At 39.5% G+C, this 25,446-nt stretch overlaps 1 long non-coding RNA gene across 1 annotated transcript; it reads right to left on the reverse strand.

Moving 5' to 3' along the window:
• Positions 1-11,509: 11,509 nt before the first annotated feature.
• On the reverse strand, positions 11,510-24,672 carry LOC148127255 (uncharacterized). Its single transcript, XR_015741477.1, has 3 exons — positions 24,565-24,672; positions 23,736-23,794; positions 11,510-11,585 (listed from the first exon to the last, which is right to left on the reverse strand). It is a non-coding gene; the product is annotated as an uncharacterized LOC148127255 (long non-coding RNA).
• Positions 24,673-25,446: the final 774 nt, after the last annotated feature.

A 25,446-nucleotide genomic window follows, 5' to 3' on the forward strand; every position in this document is an offset into this window, starting at 1 on the left:
GCATAACTTCACATGAGGCAACATAGAAGGTTTTTGAAATAATATAAGGTAATATTTTTTCCAGTTTAGTTAGAAGCTAAGCTGAATGCATAAAGAAAGGATCAAATGAAAACCTTTTCAAATATGTACCATAGTTAACTTTCAAAGAGAAAATATCATAACTCATTTGCATGTGCTACTTTCAGTGCAGCAAGAACTAAGCAAGCAATTTAAACTGCCTCAGTGACAAAGCTATGAATTCAGTGCTCTGGAGAGTTTAAAGCCCAAGGTTATAACGTCAGATTGTTCAGTAGAGAATCTCTATCTTATATTTGATGTTCAAATGTAGGTAGAAAAGGATGTGTTGGGGAAATATCCTAGGTTTGTAACCAGTTATTCCAATGATCATTTCATTAAAGTTGATGACCTACTTATATTTAGTGCTGCGGGAGTTCATTTAATCTTTGTTCTTTGAGCACACACTAAAATATTATATTTTTCAGTTAGGGATTTGTTAGATTGGAGAGGTACTGTGTAATATACAGCCATCTTCAGCTTGGAGAAGCTTTGAAATGAGCTTCAATAACTTGAGAAGGAAGTCAGTTGGGGAGTGGATAGCTAATGCATTATTCATAATATCCGGTTTTATATTTCCGACACTTCTAATGATTATGAAAAGTTGATAAACTATTGAAAAGGACACCTAAAATGTTTTATTCCTTATTTCCATGGAATAAACCTATCTATCCATCACAATGGATTAAGGCTACCATTTACCTTCTCTTTATACCACTTAATCTTGTGGTCACCTCCTGCCCTGATTTACATACATTTCTTAATCTACATAGATGTCTATAATATCCACTCCAAGTTTTCTGGAATAAGAACAGAGATGATCTGAACCTTCTTAGTGGCCACCTTGACATTTACGAATAGTAGGGAGAAAGGTGGAAGGGAAGATATCAATATACTTACTTCTTTTTCTTATATTTATAATGAATATATCCCCCACAATAAATCTAAAACCACAATATTAAAGCAATATTAATATTAAAGCAACAATAGATATAAGCAACAACAAAAAACAACAAATAAGTCTAAATAAATAAATAAATTTGAATCGCTCCATTGCTAAAATAGTACCGTGTTTCTCACAAAATAAGGCCAGGCCTTATTTTTTTTTGACCCCCGAAAAACACAGCTAGGCCGTCTTTTCGGAGGTGACTTAATCCCCCCCCCCTTGCATCCTTGGGTGGGCGGGCGGCGACAGCTTGGATGTTGACCTCGGCGTTGGTGGGGCACTTCGTATCGGGAGAGCTTCCGCCACCATTGCTTTCCCTTCTCCCTTGCTGCCACGGTGTTTAGAGCAATGCCATGGCATTTGGCGCAGCCACGTGCAGCCAGCCAGGGCTCCGCCCTGCAACCAGAGCCCGGCGGAGACACTCGGCTTCAGGCACTCCTGTCGCCACCTTCCCTTTGCCTTCAAAGGTAAAGCCAATTATTTTAAAAATGACTCCCTACTACAACAAAGCCTCCCCTGCCTGAGAGGGCAGCCCAACCCCACATGGGGGGGTGAATCTCCCAGGGCCACAGCGCAGGATCGGCCCACCTCGGGAGAAGCGCCCAGCCACCATCCCTGCCTGGCGCCAGGCAGAGTGCAAAGAGCTTCGCCTGGGGCGCCCAGCACAGCTGACAGGCGGGCCCTCCTTTCTGGCAGCAGAGCTCTGACCAAGGCAGCGAGCATCTCCCCGCCAGACCCTCCAATCATCCCGCCAGGGCCATGCCAGAGCCATGCGGGCTGGGCAGAGCCAGGAAAGCGAGCTGCGGGTGCGACCCTGCCTGCCAAGCAAAAGAGCCGAGCCGACCTGAGCTTGGCTTCCTTCCCAAGTCCCTCCAGCCCGAACCTGAAGGGGCCACCGGGAGAGGCTGCCCTAGGCAATGATAGCACCCACCCATCCGCGGACAGGGAGGCAAGGTGATGGCAATGCTGCTTCTCTGGCTGGCGGAGAGAGCCCGAAGCCGCCCATTCTTTCCCCCCCTTGCCCAGCCCATCCCCGTCCCCAAGCATCTCCAAATGCACTGGCAGCTCCAAACCTGCAGCAGAATGGGCATCAGGCAGAGGCGCTGACTTAGCGGGGCTCAGCTCAGAGGAGGACACAGCTCAGGCTGTCTCCTTGCCTCCCTGTCCACGGATGGGTGGGTGCTATCACTGCCTTAGGCGGCCTCTCCTGGTGGCCCCTTCGGGTTTGGGCTGGAGGGACTTGGGAAGGAAGCCAAGCTTGGGTCGGCCCGGCTTGGCAGGTGGGCATACACCCATGACTCGCTTTCCCAGCTCTGCCCAGCCCGTACAGCTCTGGCGTGGCCCTGGTGGGATGAGCGGAGGGCCCGGCGGGGAGGAGCTTGCTGCCTTGGTGAGAGCTCTGCTGCCAGGAAAGAGGGCCTGCCTGTCAGCTGCGCTGGGCGCCCCAGGTGAAGCTCTTCACGCTCTGCCCAGCGCCAGGCAGGGATGGCAGCTGGGCACTTCTCCCAAGGTGGGCCGATCCTGTGCTGCGGCCCTGAGAGATTCACCTCCCCACGTGGGGTTGGGCTGCCCTCTCGGGCAGGGGAGGCTTTGTCATACCGGTAGTAAGGCATTGTTTTTAAAAGAATTGGCTTTGCCTTTGAAGGCAAAGGGAAGGCGACGACAGGAGCGCCTGAAGCTGAGTGTCTCTGCCGGGCTCCAGTTGCAGGGAGGAGCCCTGGCTGGCTGCGCGTGTCTGTACCAAACGCCGCAGCGTTGCTCTAAAAGCCGCGACAGCAAGGAAAAAGGGAAAGCAACGGTGGAGGAAGGTCTCCTGATACGAAGTGCCCCACCAATGCCAAAGTCAACGCAGGCAGCACCATATCCGGGTATGCAACAAAAGTACTTCCTAACAGCAACCCCCCCCCCCACCATTCCCCACCATTTCGCATGTTTAATATAGGCTTTAATTTGGGGGGAGGGGCTTAATTTGATTTTATGCCGATAAAACATGCTGGGCCTTCCTATTGGTGGAGGCCGTGTTGTTGGAGAAACACGATAAATCATTTCATATTCTCAATCTGAAAGAATAAAAATGTCTTGGTCTGATATTAATAAAGCCTGATGGTAATAAAATCAACATCAAGTGTGCCTCAGTTGGGGAGAATATTTTAGAACTGGCGAGGGCACCATAAAAAGTCCAATTCTTACTTGAATTGTAGCTATATAAGAACATATGAAAGTAACTGATGCCAAGCACCAGAAGAAAAATCCAAAGTTTGGGGAGAAACTTGCAGAAAAAACCCCCATCATTTGGCTATTGTGTTCCTAAGTTATAAAGTGTTGCATCATAAGGGGTTGCATAGCATTTTGAATTGAAGTTGGAAACAGATTTTCTTGACAAGATTTCAGAAGTGGTTTGCCACCTCTTCTTTTAGGTCGTCTTCGTAGGGCTGAGAGAGTAGTTGGCCCAGAGTAATCTGTCTTGGTGCCTAAGTCAGGATTAGAACTCTCAGCACAATATGATCATAATTTTTACTTTCATTCAGCATTTTTGCTGGAACATATTTCCCTAATGTTAGTCTCTGAACTATTTTCAAGGCCAGCCCCTCATACAATGCATGACAATAATCTTGGTTACTTGAATTGTATCTATTCATTCATTCAATTTTATAGGTGCCCCCCTCAAACAAAGTGACTCTGGGCAGTGTACTATAAAACCAAGACTTAAAACCTTCAATAAAACCTGTTAAATTAATAAACATAAATAAAACAAAATAAGTAAAACAAGTTCATAAAAAGGGGGATATTATATCCCTCTCACTTGGGGATCCCCAGACATTTTGGAAAAAAATTGATTTTAAGAGCCCTCTACAAGATTGGGGCTAACCTTACCTTGGGTTGATGTTCCAAAAAAACCCAGAAAAGAGTCGTCTCCTATCTCCCATCAGATGGAACTCCCTTGCAGACCGGACAAGCCACTCCACAAGCCATTCCTCCTGATCCTGACGGAATGGATAGAGGTGCACTTGAGGTGGTCTTTCCGATAATGGTCCCCATGCCATTGAGAGCTTTAAAAGTCAAAGCCTGCCCTTTGAATTGGACTTGGAAGCAAACCAGCAACCAAAGCAGCTCCTGGAACAGAACTGATGAAGGTTCCAGGTTCTCCTCAAGAGCAGGTCCATGTAGAATGTGTTCCCGTGGTTCATTTGGGAGATAACCAGGATATGAGTAAACTGTGAGCGTAATCTAGGAACAGGTGCATCAGATAGAGAATGCAAGGTTATACAGAGGTTCTCTTGGCCATGGCCATCACCTGCTATTCAAACAGGAGCCATGAGACTAGAAGGGGCCCCAGATTGTGCACTGGTTTATTTGGGAGAGTGCTATCCCAGCTAGTAGCAAAGATGCTAAAGTCCCAGATAAAAAAGGCCCTAAAACCCAGAACCACTCAGTTGTTCCAAGATTCATTGAAAGCAGAGGTGGTATTCAGCAGGTCCTGACCAGTTCTGGAGAACCAGTAGCGGAAATTTTGAGTAGTTCGGAGAACTGGCAAATACCACTTCTAACTGGCTCCTCCCCCATCTATTCTCTGCCTCCTGAGTCCCAGCTGATTGGCTGGGTCTTCTTTGGTTGCCCTGCACAGGAGAACGGATCTGGAAAGCAGGTTAGTGGGGTGGGGAGGGAATGGAGATTTTGCAGTCTCCTTCCCCTGCCATGCGCACCAAGTCATGCCCACCAAACCAAACCACACCACACCACACCCACCAAGCCACACCCACAGAACAGGTAGTAAACAAAATTGACCCCCACCACTGATTTAAAACCTATTGTTACCCAACCAGGCAGCAAAAAATCTCTGAGCATCAAGACAGGGCATTCACAGCATTGTGTACTTCATCAGGAGTGGACCCAAAGGGATTCATGTAGATATTAAACTGGGGTAGAGAGAGGACTGACCTGAGGCTCCTGACACCATTGGGGCCTGAGGATGGGATCTCTCACTCCCAAACAACACTGACTTGTATCAGCCCCTTAAAATGGAACAAAAGCGGTGCACCTAACCTGATGAACAACATTACAAGCAACAGAAAGTACTTGTGCCTCTAAGAAAGATTGATTTATCCCCCTAGTTATGAACTTACCCTTTTAAGGGGACGGGGAAGAATTGACAGCTGGAATCTCCTTCCTACATATACTCCTTATTTTTTCATCCCTCATCACATTTTATATCTCAGTGATGTTGCTGGTGCCAATGTCCATTAGGATGATTTTTATATGAAACTCATTTTTGGATATTTAAAAGTAATTTTTTGGTAGTGACAGAGTAGCTTCATATGGGAATGCAGCAGAAAATATGTTTAGGCTGTAAAGTTTCTAGTTTCTTTCTCTATCTGAAAAGCTAAAGGAAGCGGTGATGAAAGGAAAACTCCCTAAGGTCCTGAAGAGCTGTTGGCTGTCACAATAGCTTATAAAGACATGGAAGAAATAATACTATGACAGCAGCACAAGTACAAACCTGGGAAAGCCACTTATTCGGTGATGTACACATTTAAGTTCAAGAGTTGAGGCCAAGCACTTTGGGATTTAATTTCTTTACCAGCATCCTAAGGCAAGCAACCCAGAGTTTAGTTGTATAATTTGCAAATCATCTTGCTTTCAATGCAATGGTTTTGCGCAAATGTTATAGTCTTGTGGTTTAGCTCAATTAGTCTTTTCAGAAAGAGCTGGATGGACAAACATGTTGCAAAATTATTGCCTCTGCACAAAATGGCAAGACCTTGCAAAATGCAATGCAGTTATAATATTCCTGCTTCTTTAAACCCAGTGTTAACTAGATGTACATTTACCTCTACTCCCTGCCTGTCATAAATTGGGTAATTATGAATCAAGTCATGAACTCTTAGCTGAACTGACTGCACAAGAAAAAAAATAACAATTGAAATTACTTTGCTTTTGTGGAATGCGTAGATTATTTATTCATTCCTCCACTATATAAAATAAAGCCATAATCATTACAAAGCAACTATCAAAACTGATAATCGAGCAAATTAACATTCTAAAAGATACACATTTTTAAAGAAATCCTTCAATTTAGCCATATGTAAATCTAATATATTCAAGTACTTTTAACCACTGTATTTTATATCTGTACTTATAGTACTCTAGTGTAATCTTGGTCAATTCATGCCATTCCAAACCATACTAGAAGCTCCTTTACTTTTTGTGTGCATTTTGTATTTTTCCATCATCACCGAGTAACTGATGTACTGATCAGTTTATTTAGTTCGCTTTCCTTTTATGTTGAACCTATTTGAAGAAGCATGGCTTTGGTTTTCTAACCTGTTCTAACTTATGGAGTTGACAGGATAGCTGATCCTCATGTGATCCTTGTATGCGGTTCATCATCTCCTAAAGGAGAAAGTTGTCTTTAAGGCAAGTCATGAATTTCCTGGATAGACCATGAACGTGGTAATTAAAATCTTTCATCACTTCATAACTCTTTGAAAGATTTGCAGTGTGCTTTTTTGAAGGCACCATCCATACCATCCTTTTGGTTGTGCAGGTGATAGTAGACACCAAAGGTTTGATTTCTTTTGTTCTTCCTGTTATTTTAATCCAGGTACTCTCTGCAAAAGAATGAATGGATCCAAGTTTATTAATTTGGATTTCTAAACAGCAATGGATATTTTTCACCTACAGTGAAACTTCTCCCTTTCTCTAGCTTTTGTTCTTCTGAATAAATTCTGTTCTTCAAGGAACTGCATAAACTGTCTTCACATGAAAATAAATATTTTCTTTGGGAGGAAAATCAATGATGTTAATGAGCAATTCAGCTATGTAAAATAATCTTTTGAATTAGCTCACGTAAAACCGACTTTATGATCATGACTTGTAGATTTCTGTAAAAATGATTAATTTGAATGTTACTCAGTTCCAGGTGTGCTTCAGTATTATCAAATTGGCTTAGAGTTTATAATATTTGTGTGTATTATTTTTGTTGTGGTTGAGCTATACAACAGACTTTGTGGTGTGAGTTATGTCAAAATAGGTAGTCAAAATGCTTGTGTTTTAAAACATTTTAGGTCCGCATTTTAACTGCATTGGCAATCCATAAAAATGATCCTCAGATGGCCAAGTCAATAAAACAATTCCTTCTGGCAATTATCTAATTATTCACATAAAATAAATCCTTTCCTTTTTTTTCTAGTTAGAAAATGGTACCTTCCAAAGATCCAACATCAGTGGGAATTCAGGGGTTTGCTCATCTTATATAAGATGGAAGAGACAAAACACCCCTTTCAAATTCTCAAACAATTGTGTAGAACTGGGGTGTGGCAGGAATCAATTCTAGTTTTTCATATGCACAAAGTTACTCATGGTTAATTGACTCACAGATTTTTCAATTAATCTCATTTTGTAGCTTTGGGTGACATATTGAACCACCAGCTAATAGTACGGCCAGGCTTGTATTACAAGCTAGGCTAAAATATGGTTGGCTTGTCTGCCTAATACTCTAATAATGTATTCCTCAAATATAGCCATATAACTGAAGCTGAAACTCAAATACTTCAGCCACTAATGAGAAGAGAGGACTCATCGGAAAAGAACCAGATTTTGGGAAAGATTGAATGCAAAAGAAGAATGGGACAGCTGAGGATGAGGTGGCTAGGTAGTGTCACTGATACAATGAGCATGAATTTGGGCAAACTCTGGGAGACAAGTGGTGGGCAGGGGAGGGGTGTGCTGTGATCCATGAGGTCGCAAAGAACCAGACACAACTTAGGGACCGAACAACCCCAACAAGCCATACATAGCTTGGAAATTGATATTTGGATCCTTCCATTTTGGGGATAGCAGAATGAATCAAAATTTGGAAGGCAAGGGAAAAAAGAATGTGAATAGAATGAAATAGGACAACGATGCAGACAACAAGAAGATGGTAACAGAACATGACTGTGGGTAATGTATATGAGTCAGTAGCAGATGGTGTTCTAGTGGAATTGAGACAATATTTAAAATGCAGAGAAAACATTAAATGTTATTGTTTATTTGTTTGAAGGGGAAATCTATTTTGGGTTAACTTTCATTGTATCCCATTTTCTTCCACCAATGGAACCTTTCATCTGTGCAGATATTATTTTAGAAAAACATAATAGGGTTTAAACTATTAGTTTAAACTAAATAGAAACTTCACTGATATTATACTGAAGTAGTCATTCCAGAGGTGGAATTCAGCAGGTTCTGACCAGTTGTGGAGAACTGGTAGTGGAAATTCTGAGTAGTTCAGAGAACTGGCAAATACAACCTCTGACTGAATCCTTCCCCTGCCACGCCCACCAAGCCACGCCCACAGAACTGGTAGTAAAAAAAATTGAATCCCACCACTGAGTCACTCTCATTTAGACAGCTCACAGAGGAAGCCGTGAGATATAGTCTTTTCTCATCTCATGCTAATAAAACAAATGACGACAACCTATTTCAAGGACATGTCCTGATTTTTTTTTCATATAGAGTGATTTAAGTTCTTTATGTATGTCATGGATTTTAATGGTTGCATGGAAAGTGCAACTATCAGAGAGGGAAAAACTACAGCAAAAAACACTTTGAAAAGAGGGGGGGGGGGACATTAAGTTTTAAAATTCATTTATTTGATCAAATTTAGAGACCACCCATCTCACTCTCAGAGGGTCTCTGGGCCATATACAGTTTAAAACAAAAGCCATATAAAATATTATATCTTAATAAAAAAGAGGCAGATAAAATAGGGGTAGTATAAAGTAGGGAAATGCCTCAGTGGCTTAGACGCTGAGCTTGTCGATTAGGAAGGTCGGCTGTTTGGTGGTTCAAATCCCTAGCACCACATAACAGAGTGAGCTCCCGTTACTTGTCCCAGCTTCTGCCAACCTAGAGTTTGAAAGCATGTAAAAATGCAGTAGAAAAATAGGGACCACTTTGGTGGGAAGGTAACAGCGTTCCATGCGTCTTTGGTGTTTAGTCATGCCAGCCACATGACTTTGGAGACATCTTCGGACAGTGCTGGCTCTTTGGCTTTGTAATGGAGATGAGCACCCCCTAGACCCAGAAACGACACATATGTGTGAGGGGAACCTTTATCTTTACCTATAAAGTAAAAGTTAAAAAAATCTAAAAGGAGGGGGGTTATGAGGTAACTAGCCTAAGATATTTGATGAAAATATATGAGCTATATTTCATCCTGCCTGTTTCGTTTGGGCACCAGGCCAGTCTAAAAATGAAGCTGTTGAAAGATTGGATAGCATTCTTAATCACAGCATTTGGGTACAGTTCAACATTCCCATTTATATTTGGCAAAGTACCTTTAATCAGCCTCTTTAAAGCAAGTAATCTTTCAAAAATATTTCTACTTGAATTTTATGAAATGGGTATTTCCTCTAACAAATTGGGGCAGTAATACAATATGATAGCTGTACCTCTTGAAGCTCTTAGAGTACTCATAGGAAAGAAGTATAACCACTAATATCGGCCATACATATGGGTTAAATAACTTTTTAATTCAATTATTTCAGATTGCTGGATTGAATTGAGGATTATCATATGAAACAGGGTTAAATATTTGGAAAATAGAGTGAAGACATTTTTCTGGATGCATTATTTTAGCAAAAATGAGACTAAATTGCAAAACACACTAAGTTAAAGACGTTTCAGCTTCCATCTCAGTCTTGTGGAGAAAACAGAAAGCTGAAGTAAAATCATTAGGAGCAAAATAAAAGCCAAAGATGATTTTGCTGGTTACAGGCAGCTCTTGTGAGCCAGAGATCCCAGCACCTGGTAAGCATTCCAAAAGGTGAGGAAGTGGGTGTAAGGAAAACACCATCCCAACCACTTTCCACTTAGTGACTGGTTCACTTAGTGACAGAGCTGCCGGTCCCAGTTGTGGTTGCTAAGTGGGGAAAATATTGCATGCTTTACCATTGATTCTAACATCATCAACATTTCCACCTCTTTGACATCTGTATATTTTTGGTATAAACAAATGTTGAACTATTGTTATAACTTCAACTTTTGTGCTTGTAATAATGCTTATTTGCATATTGGATAGACTTGTAACCTGAACTTTGCTAAAGCTTAACAGAGGATCTGGACTGGAAAAAAAATCCAGATTGCCATTAGCCGAAAATATCCTATAGTTTTCTAAATCTATATGTAGACTAAAACTTTAGCTCTTTGCAGCTATATAGTAGGCATCTGGATTTTTGTTCCAAGATTTGCTAACAATAGCTTTAACTGTTAAAATAAATGGGTATTTGTGGTACGAGTTCTTTCTAACAGCCGCACAGATTAAGTCTGGATATTTAATTGGAAGGAATGCAAATTAGATTAAGGGAGGGGAATAAAATCAAAGCCTGAAACACTTTTTTCTTTCATGGATTGATAATTAAAGAGCTGTCTGGTTGGCATAAGATGGTTTCTGTAGAGTTTTAAAAGTTTAATTATCCTCTTCCTGAATAATTGAACAGAATTTCTTAGCTTTTCCCAGGCTGTAATTCTATGTATTTGCGCAAATCTAAGGCTTTCAGATGTGAGCTGCGAAATCCAGACGGTCCCTGGGTAGCAGCCCAGAAATAAAGAAAATCATGTCTGGGAGCCTTTAGATCTTCCATCACGTGTAGGAAAAAGCCTACTCAGTGAATACGTGCTGCCACCACCTACTTTGTCCCAAAGGTGCTTTTCTAAAAGGCAACTGGACTTTGTTTTTCCTTGAAGATATTTTGCTTCTTATGCAAGAAGCTTCTTCAGCTTCTTCAGTGAAGCTTCTTCACTTCATCCAAGCTTCTTGGATGAGAAGCGAAACATCTTCAAGGAAAAACAAAATCCATTTGCCTTTTGGAAAAGCACCTTTGTGACAACCATGAGCTGGATCTCCATAGACACCATCTTCTTTATTTTTAAGTACATCTCTATTATCAAGTCATCTTCTGTTCAGGAGGATTATACCAGCACATTTCCTGCCTTACCTTCCAACTTTCTGCAGCTTAATTGAATGAGAGAAAATGCCAAACTTATCAATCTTTTCAAAATGAATTGGAATGCCAATCTTTTTATTATACATATTCTATCAATCAGTGGTGGGATTCAATTTTTTTTACTACCGGTTCTGTGGGCATGGATTGGTGGACGTGGCAGGGGAAGGATACTGTAAAATCTCTAGTCAGAGGTGGCATTTGCCGATTCTCCAAACTACTCAAAATTTCTGCTACCAGTTCTCTAGAACCTACTGAATACCTACTGAATACCACCTCTGCTATAAACCTGTGGATAGATAAGCCAAGAATTTTAGGTGCCAAAATATATCCCCCAAATTTGGTATGACTTATCTGCAAATGGGCTTATCTGTGAGTATATATGGTAATACAGTTTTTAAGTACCTGCATATGTCCATGGATAAGTCCAATCGTGAATACGGCATCCTTTGAAGTTTTATCAAAAAGTCATCGGCAGTGGATAAAACAATTGTGAAAATTAAAACATGAAAATTTTGAAGGTTACCTTATTTGCAGGAGGCACAATTTTCATGGTATCTCAGCAAAAAAAATGGAGTTGGCTTATCAGTTGATGGGCTTATCTGCAAATAAATATGTTATTTCAAGGTTGTGAAAATAAATGGAAGGTTGAAAACTGAAAGAGAGGAAAATAAATAGAAATAACTATTATTATTATTATTTCAATTCACATAGCCCCCCATCTTAGAGATGCAACTCTGGTTAGCTAAATATCAACAGAACAAAAAAAACAAAACCTTTCAAGAATTGCAGCCAGGGGTGGGATTCTACCAGTTTGCTAGAACTGGTTGTTAACATTTTAAGCAGTTTGGAGAACCAGTTGTTAGAAGAAATTACTGGCCTAATCCTGTAAGGAAGGCAGGAAGGAAACATTCTGGTGTTGCTTACAGAAACTGCCTCTCCTTTCTGTTAACCCTTATTACATTCTTGGCAGGACTGGACTTCCTGTCTCAGAACCTCTCTGGAGTTTTCTTTCCCCTCCTTTGCTGTTACTTTGCTTGTGTGGAGTGACCATTCAAAGTTACACTGGCATTGAAAAAAGTGACTTAGGACCATTTTTCACACTTACGACTGTTGCAGCATCCCCACAGTCATGAGAGGCCAGGTGAGGAGATGTGTGCCTCGATGTGAGTGATATTGAGTTGGCCACACCCAGCCAATAACATGACCACCAAGCCGACCGCCTAAGCCACGCCCACAGAACCAGTTGTTAAAAATTTGAATCCCACCCCTGGTTGCAGCATAACCTCCGAAAGCATCCTGCAAAACAACATCTCACAGGCCATTTAAGCTCCTGATTCTGCACGTTTTGGAACACATCCAGGTCTTTAGTGCGTTATGAAAGGACAGCAGAGCCAATCTCATGGAAGGGGAGTAAAGATCATCTTCAACTTATGACCACAAATTAATGTTGCTAAGTGAGAAATTTGTTAAGTGAGTTTTCCCCCATGTTAGGACTTTTCTTGCCACATTTGTTAAATGAATTACTGCAGTTATTAAGTCATTAACAGGGTTGCTAAGTGAATCTGGCCTTCCCATTGGCTTTGCTTGTCAGAAGGTCACAAAAGGGGATCACGTGACCTCAGGATGCTGTGACCGTCATAAATATGAGTCGGTTGTCAAGCATACGAATATAAATCGTGTGACCATAGGAATGTTGCAAAGGTCATAAGTGTGAAAAATGGTCATAAGTCACTTTTTTCAGTGCCGTTGTAACTTTGAACGGTCACTGAGTGAACTGTGGTAAGTTAAGGACTACCTGTACAGTATATGAAGCTCCATGGAACAGGTGCTGTGACAGACAATGCCTTCTTTCTTTGTCCTATTAGATCAGTGGTTCTTAACCTGGGTGATATCGGCGCCCAGGGGACCATATCATTTTTCAGAGGGGAGATGGAACAAAAAGGGGTGACGCGGGCGAAGGAATGGAAGGGGGGTGATATGGGGCCGATGGAGCAAGAAATTTGTGGGACACTTTTGAGACTTTTTTCATACAGTGAACTGCTGTATATCTGTCATACAAAAACATCAGATCGCTCACTGTTAGTTGATTGAACTATGTTTTAAAATGTTCCTCCAGCTAGCTTCAGTACAGAACGCTGTACATATATGAATACACATCGCTCATCTTCATGCATGTTGCACAGCAGCCTCTATCACTCTACCCATACAGTGGTGCCCCATTGGCCAGAATGGGCAGTGATGGAGGAGTGAGCGCTTCTTTCGAAACATCGCATGGTGAGTGGCTGTCCCCTGTGATGTCAACGTAACTGTTGAAACTAGGTTTATCGATGTCCACGTGTGTTTTATAGTGTTCCAGTGCAGTCAAAAATTTAATTTGCAGTTAGTGCCTTTCATTTCAAAGACCTCTCAACATGGCCAAGAAGAGGAAGTGTCGTGAATATTCGATGGAATACCTAAAATTGGGATTCATTCCATCTCCTTCCAACGTACAGCTTCCGTTTTGTCTTCTGTGTGAGAAAACATTTTCAAATGAAGAAATGAAGCCTTCCTGACTGAAAGACCATTTGTTAAGAATTCATTCAGATAAAGCGGACAAACCGGTATCGTTTTTCCAATCCTTAAAGGCCAAGTTTGAGGGTCACAACACTGTTGAGAAGTTATTTGGAAAATCGTCACTCAACGCCAGCAAGGGGCTCATTTGTTCCTATGAAGTATCTTTGTTGATAGCAAAATGTAGCAAACCTCACACTATCGGAGAAACGCTGATTTTACCAGCAGTGAAACAGATTGTTGCCACCATGTTGGGGCCCAATGCAAGCACTGTCACACAATTGATTCCTTTGAGCAATGACACCGTATCAAAAAGAATTTATGAAATGGATGCTGACATGGAAGAAAGGCTTATTGACATCTTGAAAAGTACAGAATTTGTGATGCAGATTGATGAGTCAATGAGTCGTGAAAATGAAGCCTTGTTATTGGCTTATGTCCATTTCATCAATGGAAATGAAGAGATTGGGGAAGAACTGTTATTTGCTTGAAATTTAGCCACTGACACAAAAGGTTCTTTGATATTTAAAAAGGTTGAAGAGTTTTGTAATGAGAAAAACATCCCTTTGACAAACATCGTGGCATGTGCAACCGACAGAGCTGCATCCATGGTTGGACGATATCGCTGATTTCAAGCTCATCTAAAATTGGTTGTACCTGGAGTTATGACTGTCCATTGTGTCATTCATAGACAGCACCTTGTCCAAAAAATTCATGCCATTTGCACGAATCTATATGTTACGTCATTAATGCTGTGAATAAAATTAAGTCAAATGTCTTGAACAACCAACTTTTTCACAAGCTTTGTGAAGAAAATGATGAGGAGTTTGAACGTCTCCTTTTGCACACCGAAGTAAGGTGGATTTCAAAAAGAAAGTGTTTGTGGCGATTCCATGAACTTTTTGACACAGTTGTCGAATTTCTTGAATCCATTGATCCAAGTTAAGTAGTTCTCTTAAACTTTGACGTCTGGATGTAGCTTATCTCACTGATATTTTTGAACGTAAAGCTGCAAGGAGATAAAATCAATTTTCTTAAGGCTAAAGGAGTAAACTGCTCATTTATTTCCGAATTGGACCTCCTTGCAAGCAATATGAGTCGCCAGGAGCTGTATCAGTTGGTAATGAATGTCAACTCCAAGCAGAAGATTTGGACTTTTTTGCTGCCACTTGAAGCAACTAAAAGAAGTTATGGAAAACAGATTCTATGATCTGATAAATCTGGAAGTGCCCACTTGGGTGCTAAATCCTTTCACAGCAGATTTTGCACAACCTCATCCCAAATTGCAAGAGCCACTGACAGATCTGAAATATGACTGTGAAGCCCAATCACATTTTCAGAGTTACAGCGACAAAGCTTTTTGGGTGAAAATGAGGAATATTTACCCAATATTGTAGGAAGAAGTTAAGTTGCTTCTTTTAGCCTTTCCTTCCAATTACTTAGTGGAGAGGGGCTTCAGTGCTGTCCAACAGATCCTTTCTAAGTTAACATGTTGAAGATCACTGAGCACGGTGATTTAAGAATGAGATTAACAAAAATGGTTCCAGACATCAAGAAACTGGCATCAACTCACCAAGCACAAGGCAGCTATTGATGTTCTTTTTTTGCTTTTTGTATACATACATTTTCTTCGTTAATAATTTTCTCAGCTCTTATCGTTGTATTTGCTTGCATTGGATTTCATGCTCCAGTTTGAGTTTTTGGCTTCGTTTTCAAATTCTTATTGTGCTCTATAAAACTTTTTGTGTGTCTCTTTGTATTGTACTTTTTAGCATACACTCCAGTTCGATATTATATTTTGGTATCTCGGTTTTATGGTTTCAATTTTTGTTGTTGTGCTCTTTGTGTAAATCTTTTTTGTACATATATATATATATATATATATATTTTCTTTAGTTTAGGCATTAAATTTGTCGCTCTGATTTTTGTTGCTTTCCTTCTGTAAAAATTTTCTTTTTGTCTTTTTAACCCTTTTTACAGTGTGCATGAATAGATATTTTCCTTGAATCTTAATTTAGTTTCAGAGTTTTCATCTTGAAATTCTTAGTTCCTGCATTGCAGTTTGTTCTTATGCCCTTTTTATATTTCTTTTTGCATCTTAAAATTCACTTGTACTTAAATCATTAAATGTTACTGTTTTTTTCGGGCATTTCATTTTCTTGCAATTGAATTTTGTTTTCAGTGGTCATTGTATTTAAGTGTCTTGAATAAAGAAGATAATAATGAAATACATGTATCACAAAGTTTGGGAGTAAAGTGATGGATGGCATCAGAATTTTTCACACAGTTGAGATATGGGAAAAAGACTGGAAATAAATTATTTGCATTGATATGTCCTGATGACAACTTTAAAGAAAACAAAAAAAAAACGTATTTCCAAGTGAAGAATTATTTCCCTGTGTTGTGATTGAGAGGTTATGTTCGGCAGGAGGGGAGCGATGATAACTTCCTCAATGGCTCAAGGGGGCGATTCCTTCAAAAAGGTTAAGAACTACTGAGATACATGACAGAGATAGAGAGATTAAGAGAGAGATGGAGAGAGATGGAGAGATAGGTAGATAGGTAGAGAGAGAGGGAGAGGGAGAGGGAGAGGGAGAGAGGGAGAGGGAGGGAGAAGAGAGAGAGAGAGAGATGTGTGCTGTTTAAAATTGGAACCCAAAAAGGTTCCTTAGGGTGCCCAGGAGCATGAATGTAGCAGTAATCTGCAATTTCTTTAAGCAACTGAATGGTTTCCTAGGATTGCATGCCTGCCCTCCCGTGAAAATGGAAAAAAAAACTGGAAAAGCACTTGCAAATTATTTGTATTCTCTCACTGACTTCAAGATAAATTAGTCTTTGCTTTTCCTACAGCCACTCGGGTAGGCAGTCTAAAAATTCCAGTACTAAAGAAGCAACGATTGTAAGATACGATGACATTCATTTTTAAAAAAAGTTTTAATCTCTGATTTCTAAAGGGATAGATTTACTCAAATGGCTTTCTAATGGAGCAAAATAAGTTATAGAAAAAAATCATGTGATATTTGCAAATATTTGCTGTATCCAAGTACTTTGCAGGGCCATGATCAAAATGGAAGATTATCTCAAAATATAAACAGCAGCCAAAGAATGTACACACTGAATAATTAATATCAATGCTATCCAGAGAGCAGAGAGTAAAACAGACAAAATGATAACCACAACCATGCAGTTCAAACTTGCTCCCACTGAAACACAACACAATACATATAAAAAAGCAGAGAGTTTTTGATGATGCATCTATGTCTGCCATCTTGACTTTTTCACCCTCCTGCAAGCATCTTTCTGAGAGTAGAAAGATTAAGTTGTGCGTTGACAATAAGCTAGAATAAATACATACTTCTATAGAAAAATATATCTAGCAATCTACTCTATATATCCTCCTTTGCAACAATAATTCTGCTACATAGATGATGCCATATGGCGGCAGCATCATTAAATGTCTTAAAACCTGTGTTTTGGTTGCTATAGGTACAACTTACAGTAATAAAATTAGATTGGCTGCAAGGAGGAATGTGCCTGCTAATACTCCCATAACAGCTGGAGAATTACTGAAAATTGCTCACTTCAGGAACATTAACATTTAAAACAAAACCTGGAATGACTAGAAGTGGCATTTCCAGCTCATAGCAAGAGCTGGAAAGAGCCCTTCTCTATCTCATTTTTCCATCTCAGTAAGCTTTAAAATGAAAGAATGAGTTGCATATAAGAAGTAAAAAAAAATACACCTGCAACTGGAAAGGCTTGGCCTTTATGAATCTCAAATGACTCAAAATGGTAGAGAGTAAAAAAAGTAATACCCAAATAATGTACTAAAGTCCTTAAATGTGTGTGGTAAAAGAGTTTCTACTTCATATTTTTTTAAAAATTATAATAACCACATCAAAAGAAGTGCAACTGGACTTTGGGGTTTTTTTCCTTTTACTTTGAAAATGTTTTGCTTCTCATCGAAGAAGTTTCTTCTGTTCAGAAGAACTGAAGAAGCTTCTTGGATGAGAAGTGAAATGCTTTCAAAGAAAAAAAAACAAGTAAGTTCAATTGCTTTTTGAAAAAAATGACCTTTGGAATAACCATGACCTGGGCCAGGGGCCCCCAAACTTGGCAACTTTGAGACTTATGGACTTCAACTCCCAGAATTCGCCAGCCAGCATAGCTCATGGTTATTCCAAAGGTCATTTTTTGGACGATTGAGAATCTCTATAGTCATTTTCCATTTCATGCACAAAAATATGCATCCATATCCTGGCACATCATCCCCTCAGTAACCAGATTTTTCTTGACTCCATTAGCCTTTCTCAGAGGCCCTGGCAATATGGATGAGCACCTGTCATGGCTGGTTTGAGTGATTGTGACATTGCTCAGCTGCTATTTTTTTAGGTTATTGTTGTTCTTTTTATATTTTGTTTGGGTTCTTTTATGGGTTTTTATTCTGTTCTAATTGTGAAACTACCCAGTACAGTACCCATGTACAGTATATGACATAGGTGGTCTATAATTCACTAAATAAATAAACACTGAAAAGCCAACAGCTGAATCAAATAACATGCAATATTTTGGTGCCGGTAACAAGAGAGCATTTTTCCCTCATGGATGAAGACTTGTCCAAGTGGCCCAAATAAAGAGAAACTGGATACATGAATCCCATTTGCATTTAGCATACGTAACAGTTGACTTAAGATTGCCTTATCCAAGCTGGGTGCCCTCTAAAAGGAGACTTCAGCTGTCCAAATTCCACAGCTGACAAAGTAGTTGCTCAGAAGTGTCATGTCACTTTATTCAGTGCCATTGTAATTTTAAATGGTCACTAAATGAACTGTTGTAAGTCAAGGACTATTTGTATATACAATCTTGAGCTTGTAAGTGACTCTGCCATTTTTGACTCTGCCAGTGATTTTGCTATAAAAATTATCACCACTTCTTCTTCTTCTTCTTCTTCTTCTTCTTCTTCTTCTTCTTCTTCTTCTTCTTCTTCTTCTTCTTCTTCTCCTTCTCCTTCTCCTTCTCCTTCTCCTCCTCCTCCTCCTCCTCCTCCTCCTCCTCTTAACAAAAACCTGAGTACTATCAAAAGATGTAGAATTAAAAAGTTCAAGGGAGGACAGTCCTCCTTTTGTAAATTCTGTCCTCTCTCAAAAAGTGTCCTCCTACATGTCCTCCTTTTTGATATTTGAAGACTAATCTGTAAATCTCCGTATTTGATCAATGCTGAGCTGATCCATTGTGTGTGATGTGACATATTTGTATTTAACATGACGATTCGTCAAGGCTCAGTACTGTGAGATATGATTATGAGACACATGCGCTCCACACAGGAGAATTATTTTGAGAAAGTGTGCCGTGTGCAAGTGGCTTTTTTTTTTTGTTCAATTTATTTGTGTCCTCCTTCTCATTGTAAAAAGTTGGTTACCTTAATATTCAAAAAATTTAATTTATTTTTTTTAGAATTAATTTAAATTGAGAATTAATTGAATTGCTGTTTTGATTGATTATGATATTGACTTACATTGTATTTTTTATGTACATTCAATAAGCCAGTTAGAAGATTTTTGATTTGAGGCCAGTGAGGAAATCCTATTTCATGTGCTTTTATTGTAAGCAGAAAAAGCATACAGTTTTGGCCATGCTGAGTATTACTACTTTCCTGTTGTTTGCCCACAGAAATGCAGTCTACTTTCTCAAGATAGATTCTCAAAAATTGAGGGCTCTGGAGAATTCTGGGAATTGAAGTCCTTACGCCTTCAAGCTGCCATGGTTGAGAAACGCTAGTCCTTTCCTTTCCTTTCCTTTCCTTTCCTTTCCTTTCCTCTCCTCTCCTCTCCTCTCCTCTCCTCAAAACTGGTTGATTTGAATATAGAGTTCAGGAGTCTCACTTTTGTGTTTTTGTTGTTTTATTACTTTTTGTTTTTATGTTTTCTACTCTGTGACCTACTCAATATTGTAAGATTGAGGTGGGCAGCTAGATAAATTCAACAAATAAATACATCCATGAGTATTTCTGATAGAGGGACCTAATTCTTTTTGTCAAAAAGCACTACATTGATCAAGCTCTGAATTATCTTACATTACAGTTATTATTTTCCACTCATATCCCCATCCATATAACAGGAAACATTTAGATCAGGGGTACCCAACCTAGGGTGCTCGAACCCCCTGGGGGTGCGAGACGATATTCCAGGGGGTGCGAGAAAAAGTCCAGGTAAATAATAGGATATTGGCTATATGTTGGCATTTTTATTATTTATTTATTTCAGGGAGTGCGAGGTTCGAGTGAAATTTCTTTAGGGGTGCGGGGCGAAAAAAGGTTGGGAACCTCTGATTTAGAGACATCCTGAGACAAGATAATAAAATCTTTATTAACTTTTATGTTATACCAGGGGTCCCCAAACTTGGCAACTTTAAGACTTGTGGACTTCAACTCCCAGAATTCCCCTGCCACTTGAGCTATGGGCTGAGAGACAAGTAACCCATTAGATCTGACAAGGCTCCTGCTTCTATTTTTTCTTTCTTTTCTGCTTTCTCCTCTGATTCATCATTGCAAATCAAAGCCTGTCTTACAACATGTTTCTCATAGTTAGCATGAATTTTGCATGAGGACAGTATTTTTAGAGCTGCCAGAAGACTCCTTTTGGGTTTCTAGATGAGACATGGACAAGGAAATGTATACCTAGACACCTCCCTTTTACATTATTGTATCTAAAGCTTTCATGTCGCAGCCTTAAGCTACTTAAATATCCACTTATAAATTAGCTGGAATGAAGCTGGCTTTAGAAATCCCTTTTGTAGTTGAATGTATTCCTCTGCTTAGGCCACAGTAGTAACAGTGGTGCTATTCTACCAGTTCGGCCCGGTTCTGGCATACCGACAGCGCCAAAGGTCAGCAGAGACTGAAGCAGTTCTCTTTGAGGAGCTGCTGTTGCCGGGGCTCCCCTACTGTCCTTTATTCCCTGCTTTTGAAGCACGGCTGCTTTGCGTGACACAGCAGATTGCTGCGTGTCAGTTACTGAAGTGACAGGGAGAGTGCAGGATTGCAGGAGGTGAGTAGGAAAGCCTCTGCACATGCGCAAAGTGCGTGTTTGGCATGCACATGTGAGGAAAGTGTGTGCGTGTGCAAAAAAACACGCCCACCAACCCACGCTCAACAGAGGTGGTATTCAGCAGGTTCTGACCAGTTCTGGAGAACCGGTAGCGGAAATTTTGAGTAGTTCAGAGAACCAGCAAATACCACTTCTGACTGGAGATTTTACAGTATCCTTCTCCTGCTATGCCCACTAAGCCACGCCCCCCCCAAATTTGAATCCCACCACTGACGTCCACCGAACCAGTGGTAACCTATTTTACAATCCACCACTGAATAGTAGATGGATGTTCTAACTTATCATGGCCTCCAGCTGGTTGATTCCCCTGCTAAGTTAAAATATGTTTAGTTGGTTTCTAGCTCTGATCATTGTGGAACAAAGCCACTGTGTTAGGAGGAAAAAGGCAAGGTATAACTAGCCATCCTAGAACAATTGACATTTGTCAACACTAGGAAAGAATAAATAACAGCCCTTGTCCATCTCCCTCAATCATTCTGTCTTTCTCTCTTTTCTTCTCATTGCCACGATTAACCTAAAATTAAATTTTAGCAAAGCTCTCAGGTAAAAGGAGAATGACTCTAGGTATATGTGTTTATAAGTTTCTTATATACAAATCAGAGTGGGACTATAAAATTCCCTGGACCATACCCATTCTATTTATTTCTTTGATGGATTTTTAAAAGTAAGCCAGGTAATAAAAGAGCAGCAATTAAAAAAATAGTATGGGATAATAATATGCTCCAACCACTGCATGTAATCATGTAAACTAGCAATGAGTTAAATAAATCTCCTATATTTAGCAAAACATTTTTAGCTTTGCACTTAGCTTTACATTTACATCCTTATGCCTTAAAAGAAACTGAAGTAATTGAAATGAATTGAGAGGATGTTTAGATTGAGACTAATATCAGAGGCCAGGATTAATTTGTTTGCTCTTTACTTCTGTAAAAGTTGGAATGGAAAAAGTAATAATAGAATTAAGTAAAAGTTGGATAAGATATGAAGTTGAATGTAAAAAATAAATATATAACTTTTGTCATATTTGTATGTAAAAGTGGTGACCTGGAATTATGTTGTCCACTGAAAAGAGCTTTTTTGTTTTGTAATTCATTTGGAAAAACTGAATAAAACTTGTTTGAAAGAAAGAAAGAAAGAAAGAAAGAAAGAAAGAAAGAAAGAAAGAAAGAAAGAAAGAAAGAAAGAAAGAAAGAAAGAAAGGATTCATTCTTCTGATGCATTTTATACTTTTACCAACACTCTAGATAAGTTTTTTGCAGATGCTAATGGGCAGATTATATCACCTGATTCTCCTCAATAGCATTTCATTTTTCCCTGAACATTTTTCCTCCAAATGATTGAATTGTCTGAGCTACACCATAAGTCTTTTTGCCTTGAGTATATGTATTTATGTTCTCCTGACTTTATAAACACCCCAATATCTAAATTCCACTGAGATTCTAAGGTTGGGCATTTTGAAAGGGGTCACTCAGAGTTGCCTGTCTAGGGTTGTTTTGTTTTGTTGCATAATGCAAAGGCCTTTATATTCTTTTTAACTTGCAGATCACACCATACTTCATATCTATGTATCTTAGAACTGTTCTTTTTTTCCCTTCTATCTTTATAGTCAAGTCTTTTGTGTTTGAAATATATTTGTAGCTTCCCTTTGCTTTTTTTTTGCATTTTTTTGGATTTTCTTACACTAAATGCAAATGTATTTTATGGTATTTTATTCCTGCACCTCTGCCCCTAGCATGAGGTATTCCCCCCCAATATTCAGATGGTCCCCATTTTGCTGTTATTCAGAAGAGTAATAAAGACCTAGTTCTTCACCCAGGCCTTTGGTAAATACGTAGTAAGCAATGGCTAAAATTATGACATAAGTAAATGTAGTTAAACTAATTTATACTAACCCCTATCACTTTACTTCTCCGTATCTTTTTATTCGTATAAACTAGACTTATTTCTAAAGGCACCTAACACATTTTGTTCTTTAATCTGATTACCTCTTTTTTTTAGGATCTCATTAACTGAAATTGTTCTTTTCTCCATTAGTCACTCTTCTTCTTCATATATTTGTTTTGCAATTTGATCTTCATTCATTCTCTCTATATAATGTCACACTGAAATCAAGCCACATAGTCCTTTTTATGTGCTTTATCCTATGTCTTCTTTTTCATTACACAGACCCATTCCCATTTGCATTTAACTAACTTTCATATTTCTCCAATTCCAAACAAGAAAGTGGGCAAAAGTATACTTTTATAAACAAGCATTATTACTTCTTTGGACAAACATCCATTCTTTACCACAGAGTTCCCCAACCTTTTTAGCTTTGCAGACCAGCAGGGAGGGGGGAAATGGATGGTTCCACACATGCGGCAATCAAGCATGGGTGCCCGCAGCTCCATTTGTGAGACCTCACTTGCTGCTCGTGTGAGTGGTGATGCACGCGCATGTGCCTGCCAGAGATGGTATTCAGCAGGTTCTGACCAGTTCTGGAGAACCGGTAGCGGAAATTTTGAGTAGTTGAGAGAACTGGCAAATACCACCTCTGACTGGACATTTTACAGTATCCTTCCCATGCCACACCCACCAAACCATGCCCACAGAACCGGTAGTAAAAAAAATTTGAATCCCACCACTGATGTTTGCCCACCACTTCCTCAGCCCAATTCTGAAAGATTCAAAACCCGGTAGCGGTCTGGGGGTTTGGACCCCTGCTTTACAACACTCAGATCTTGCCTACTCTCTTTCAATTGAGTTTTGAACATTTAAAATTTCTCCATCCATTTCCCCATCCCCAACATTCTATCAAGGGACACAAATTCACCTATATGTGCTCTAGTTTTCCACCATTTTTGTATCGCTTGTAATAATTCACTCCATTTTCTCTAGTACACACAATTAATTACTTTGGTCCTTGATACATCCATTTTCAGATGCATATTCCTTGTGGCATCATTCAGTCTTTCTAATATTTACTGCAAATAATTTAAATTAACATTTATATTTCTAACACTTTCTAACATTTACTGAAAATAATTTAAATTAGCCAAAACAAATAATCTGCATGTGAAAGTATATGTGCAGTCATTTCTCCAACAAACTCACCTCTGAAATCACCTGAAGCACTTCTGCTGCTGTCACCTTACATATTTATCCATGAATACCTGAAACAACAATGGGCACATTGCATCTCCTTGTCTGTTTTTCTAGGCAGCGCCGAACCAATTTGCTAAGCATTCTATTTATTTTCATACTTGCCTAACTTCCATCATACGGTATACTGCTATAACTGCATTCAATAATCCATCTTTAGCACATTTGCACAAAATGTTCCATCACATGTACTTATTCCATCTATCTTACGTTTCTATAAACATCAGTGAATAAACTTTTTTTTTCAGAGTAATGTATTTCTTTGTCTGGGTGTGCAAAGAGGAAGCAGGGATGTTTTCCCCGTCTCCCACTTCATCTTCAGCAGCAGGATTTTGTTTTCAAAGATGTATTAGAGGCTATTATCATCAATAAAGGAGAATATTTGTAGCTCAGGGTTGAAATAAGGGGCCTTTGGTTGGGTTGGGTTGTTTTCTTGCAAAAGTTTTATTACCCAAATTAGGTAACATCATTTGTCACTGATGTAACAATGGTGATGTTGCTTAGTTTGGGTAATGCCACGTCTGCAAGCAACCAACCAAGCTCAGGGAGCACAAAGGACTCCTTGTTATTATCATTTTAGCATGGAATTAATGATGTTGTATCACTGCAATGCATGCAACACATGGATCTGCATTTTACAACTGGTGTCAGTTGCGGGTAAGTCAGGGAGGTGTTTTGATTGATAGTTGTAATAGAAGATGCAGATCAGACCCACGAGCTGACAGTGATGACTGTCTCAAAGCTGCCCTGTACTTTCCAAATTTTCCCCATTGTCACTTACATGCTTTCGGGCAGAATTCTGTGACACATCTTTGTAGGCAAATTTCAAATTCATGTTCATTCTAACAGGAAATCAAAGCTCCTCGGGATATAGATGGTATGTACACGCTTGAGGGAAAAATACCCTGTTGTTAAAGAGGAGAAGGAAGTGGCAGTTCATGTTACATTAATCCTCATTAACAAAACAGAGAGGCTTAACATGTCATCCGATTTATTCAGTGAGTTAGACCTTAGTTCTTTTTTCTCTCTCTCTTTTTAGCCTGCAGGTAGAATTAATGTAATTGCACAATTTAGGAAATTAGAGCTGTGTTGTCAAAACCCATTAGGCAACTGATTCAAATTTCTGAAAGGATAGCAACCTGTTATTTATTATTGTAATGTTGTTTAGTGGCAAGGTAGATTTCACCTGACCTAATGTTTTTGGAGGACAGTCTGCTGCATACATTGAATCAAGCAGCTTTAGAAACCCAAATGCCTTTACATTAGACACCCAGAAACAAAGAGGGGAGAAAGGGTTTTACGAAAAGCTGTTTGTTGGTAGATGCTTCTAATTATGTAGGCCTGCACAGGAATTCCTTACCATATACTTGAGGGAAATAAATACTGGTCTTATTGTAAATGATTCAGGAATCAAGTCGAAACTCAACATTTAGTTTTCACTTTTTTGCAATAGGCAAAGCCTGCTCTACTTGAAGATCTTACCATCTATGGAACCTGTCTGATAAAGCTGTCAAAAGGATCCTTTGAAACTTGGGATCAAATATCTCACCTTCTCTGAACCTTCACCGCGAGACTTGGGACCAACTGATGTCTTTCTCTCATTCTCTTATGTTAGAAAGGTTATGTGAGAATCAAAAGGGCTAGACAACATCTGAAACTTGTC

The sequence above is a fragment of the Pseudonaja textilis genome, chromosome 2, assembly GCF_049901715.1.
Source record: "Pseudonaja textilis isolate UNSWEBS1 chromosome 2, rPseTex1.2, whole genome shotgun sequence".
Taxonomy (NCBI): Eukaryota; Metazoa; Chordata; class Lepidosauria; order Squamata; family Elapidae; genus Pseudonaja; species Pseudonaja textilis.